This window comes from Prunus mume, linkage group LG3 (genome assembly GCF_029339155.1).
Source record: "Prunus mume cultivar Tortuosa linkage group LG3, ASM2933915v1, whole genome shotgun sequence".
NCBI classification, from domain to species: domain Eukaryota; kingdom Viridiplantae; phylum Streptophyta; class Magnoliopsida; order Rosales; family Rosaceae; genus Prunus; species Prunus mume.
The window spans coordinates 25,018,003-25,022,901 of NC_142700.1; positions in this window are offsets into that span (position 1 = coordinate 25,018,003).

The following is a 4,899-nucleotide window of genomic DNA, read 5'->3' on the forward strand; positions in this document are numbered from 1 at the left end:
TCATGAAGCTTTTTAATTCTTTCGGACTTCTAGGTGGTGCAAGAGAGTTTATGGCTCTGGTCTTTTCTGGATCCACATCTATGCCACGCTGATGTACTTGAAAACCAAGGAACTTGCTAGATGAGACTCCGAATGCACATTTTTTTGGGTTCATCTTTAATCCGTAGAGCCGACACCTTTCCAGCACCCGTCTCAAAACCTCTTTATGGCTTCCTCTATCTTTTGACTTTACCACCAAGTCGTCCACATAATCCTCGACTTCTCTCCCCATCATATCATGAAACACTGCCGTCATAGCGCTTTGGTAGGTGGCGCCAGCGTTCTTAACACCAAATGGCATGATGGTGTAATAAAAGTTCCCATATGGTGTTCGAAAAGCTGTCTTTTCAGCATCCTTGGGCAACATTTTGATCTGATTGTAGCCGCTAAACCCGTCCATAAAGGATAGCATGCCTTGACCTGAAGTTGAATTGATGAAGATATCCATGTTGGGTAGCGGGAATTCATCCTTTGGACAAGCTCGATTGAGGTCTCGGTAGTCCGTGCATATTCTAATTACTCCAGTCTTCTTTTTCATGGGAACAATATTTGCTAACCATGTCGGGTGCTTGATTGGTTTGATAAATCTAGCGGCCAGCAACTTTTCAATCTCTACCTTGATATGCTTTTCGATTTCAGGATGAAAATTCCTCCTTGGCTGTACAACAGGCTTTTTACCGAGCTCAATATTCAGTGTGTGACTTACCAAATTTGGATTGAGGCCGGGCATTTCATCGTAGCTCCAAGCGAATACATCTCGAAATTCTTTTAACAAAGATACCAAAATTCCCTTTTCCTCTTTGTTAAGTGAACACTGATGGAGATGGGCCTCTGGACTAAGGGATCATCACTCAAGTTGATTGTTTCCAACCGCTCAGCCACCGCCATTGAACCATCTTGCATGTGCTTGGGTGCTATCATTGGTTCCTGAAAGGCACAAGGCAGAGGTGCCTTGTTATCTGGACCCTTGCGGCTACCGACTTGCATTGCTTCTCCTCTATACTCGGGACTTTCCCGTAGAACACGGTCGAGCCCCCAATCCCATCATAAGCGGTACACAGCGTCCGTCGGGCAGCGTCACTTTTGAGCATTGGGGATGATCATAGGCATGATTGTTGACCTCCGAGTGTTTCTTTCTTTCTCGGTCGACAATGGTGATGAGCTCCTCATTGCTTAGATCGCGAATTTCAGTCTATGAAGGAAGGTAAGTCCCGAAATGCTTGGATGGGTTGCTTCCAGCACTGTGCATTCTGTGTAAAACTCTGCCTCAGAGTAGTGAGCTTAGTTTTTGTTGAACGGTGCTTGATTTCCAGGTGTTCGTAGCGGTCTTAGCCCAATCCTTCCTTTCACGCATTGATGATAAGTAGAGACCACAAGTTTATGCTTATTAAGCCATGGCCTCCCAAGCAAAGCATGACAAGCCACATCCACATCTACGACATAGAACTTAGTAAGTGATCGAATTGGCCCAACCTTCAAATTTACTTGCATGTGCCCGACTGTGACCTCACTCTTGTTTCCAAAACCGCTTATGCTTGTTTGTAATTGGACAATTTTGGATAATGGAATGCCAGCTGCTGTAAGCACGGACAAAGGTAATATGTTGACAAAGGAACCCGTGTCGACCAAAGCCCTTCTTAGAAACACATCATTGATGTGCCCCTCCAAATAGAGTGGCCTCCTATGATCCGGATATGGGACCTCCGTGTCTTCATCCGTGAAAATGATAGCATTATCATTTTCCAAGAATGATCTTTGGGGATGAGCGGTGAAGCAATGAGGATTAGAAATGTTCATGAGAGCTACAACAGCTGCTTCCCTTGCCTGAGGTCCAAAACCAAGTTGGTCGAAGAGTGACTTGAACTTTGGATTTCCTTGGAGAACTTGTGAAGCTGTAGGTCCTTGCTTCAAACCTAAGTAACGTTCCATTATAGTTGCCTCAACCTTTGTAAGAGCGTGAAACGTTACAGCAGTCATTTCTTGCTGCCCAAAGGAGGTTCCCAGGCGCCGTTCTTCCGGCATGTCCAACATAAACACCTTGTTGTCTGTGCAGTCATCCCATCCATCAGCAAGTGGCCACGGTGTATTATAGCTTGAAGGTTCTGAATATTTTCGCTAGTAAACCTTCTCCATGTTCCCGCAAGGCTCCCAGATAGCCTCTGGTGGCTTTGGGTCATTCTTCCACAGATGACATAGTTCATCATCATCGAGCAAATCATCGGAACATGTTATGACAACAGCTACTTCCTTCCCCCTTCGTTTTGGCAAAGGGTCCTTATCAATAGTTTGCTTCCTGGAGGGAAGCTCAAGAACTCCTTCGTTTATTTTACCATGTAAGATCCTCCTTAAGCTCTGACAGGCAGTGGTTGGATGCCCTACAAATTGATGGAAACGGCAGTACCTGTGGTCATTTTTCTCTTCTCTAGTAGGGACCTTGTAGGGCCTAAGGGGCTTGATTACATCGTCCGCAATCATTGTGTCAAGGATGGCATGAAATTCTTCATCTTTGCATGGTAGTGGCGGATATGTCTCCCTACCCTTGCGTTTGCGTGAATCATTGGATGACTTGTCGTCTATGGCTAGCGTTTGATGCGCTTCCCTTTTCTCATTCCTCCAACTTCTTTGCCCGGCTGGTTTGATGACATGCTTGTCTTCGCATCGCCTAACAAATGGGAGAATTGACTAATGTCAATATTTTCCAAGTGCACCCTATAATCTACCACAATGTTGCTGATGCAAATCTCCACAAGCGCTTCCTCATCCTTTTAGTCATAGCAATCCAGAGCTCTCGGAACCTGCGTACAAAGTCCACAGGATCCTCCCCTGTTTCGGCGGGTATTGTTGAGCTGAGTGGTGGTGACTCTTTCTTCATGCTGGAAGTACTTTTTACAAAACATGCTTGCCAAATCATCCCAAGAACGAATGGAACTTGGTGCCAGCGTTGTATACCAGGTATAAGCTCGATCAATAAGACTTTTCGAGAACTCTCGCAATTGGAGGTTGTAATCGCAAGCATGTGGTCCCAAGGCATCAAGAAAACAGTTGACATGCTCCTTCGGGCTTCCCTTCCTTCCATTGAATAGGACAAAGCTTGGCGCTTCATAACCTTTAGGGTATGGTTGCTGGAGTAGGCTTGATGGGTACAGTGGCTGAGGGATATACTTCCAATCCTCCCGGCTTCGACTAAGCTCTTTTCCAAAGATAGCAACGACATCTTCTGGGTAACAAAAGGTGGTCCCTTTTGTTCGGACCTTTCGAGCAGCAGATTCTTCTTGTGGATGTCTGTCGTCCTCTTCACTTGGCCTAGAGGCGGCATTTTTAATTCCTTGATAGTGTCCATCATCTCCCTTTGGGTTTCCCCATAGCCTGCCTAGCCGTAATGAGATCTGTGAGGGTGAAAGTTCCCTCACTTGCACGTTCTTATTCCCTATAGGAGGCATTTTGCCGTGATCCAGAATCACCATGGTCGGATCCATCTTGAGAAGCCATGGTATTGCTCATAGTCTTCTTTTTCGGAGGCATTTAGTGAAAACAGCAGCTTGATCCCCAGTGAAGTCGCCAATTTTTGTTCCAGCAGCGACAAATGGGCTTGGGCTGCCGTAAGAAGAAAACACACAAAAATTCCCCCAAGTATCCAAGTTCTGGAACCAAGCTCCTAAAGGAATTTTTGAAAGGTTTGATAAACCTTAGAAAAACACCCTAAGGTTCTTTTCACCAATTGCCAAATAAGCATGATAAATTAATTAATGGCTTAGCACGAGTAGCTTGTGGCATGGGAGTTAAGCTTTCACAAGTTTAGCGATTTGAGAGAGAAAAAAGCATGGGTTTCTTACAGAGGACAGAAATTTAAACTGGGCCAAAGGAGAATTAGGAAGATTTTCATCTCAGGAGAAGAAGAAAAACAACGGAGAAAGGGGATTTGGTGACTTGAGTGAATTCTAAGTTGCTTGACAAAGCTTGGTTAGGCTCTGGATGATGATTTTTGATGGGTAGAAGAGGCCCCTTTTATAGCCACGAGGAACCCTAATTTTGTCTTAATTTTCCCTCCCATTTTCATTGCTCTCTTCCACTTTATCTTCCTTGATGAATTTCTCCATCCAAGAAGCATGGGTAAGGAACCCTTTGTGGTTACAAGGGTTTGACGCAGCTAGACCTTCCCATAGGGGGGAAGGCGCCACTTGCTTTCCTTATGGTTTTTCAAGACGAAGCTTACAGAGGAAAAGAAAAGTGATGAAGCCTTTTATCTGATGGACACTCCTCTCACCCTCGTGGATTTCCTCTGGTCCTACCATGGCTCCCTTGTGACCGTTGTTTGGAGTTCTAACAGGAATAGGACTTAGCGCCAGACTTTTGCAAGTTGCTGGGCTGGGCTTGTACACATGGTATTGGGTCTTTTGGCTTGTTGCTTCCAGCGTGCAATAGGTTTCGTCAACCTGCTGGAAACAGTTTTATTCGTTTAAGCATTCTATTGATATGGGCTGGGCTACTAGGTAATTTCCTAAAGTTTTTGGACTGTTTTTCCTCTCTCTCATGCTAACCCATGTATTTGGGTTCCAAGAACAGGCTTGAGTCTCAATGCCCCCAAGTGGCTTAAAACTTGCGTTCCCCGAACCCTCAATGGGCCCTGTGATTGCTTGTTCCCTTCCATACCACAACCTTCTCAGTAAGCCCCGATTAATTTTGTGGCTTGGGCCTACTTAAGCTCATGGCACGGCTTGGAATTAGAATAATGCCTTTTCTTGCATGATGCCTCTGTTTGTGCTCGCGTTTTATTATACCGTGATAGGCTTATAATTGGGCCAAGTAACACCAAAGAGATATGTGAGAGTGGTCCTGTAGTGTTGGCATGCTCTTGGCCCC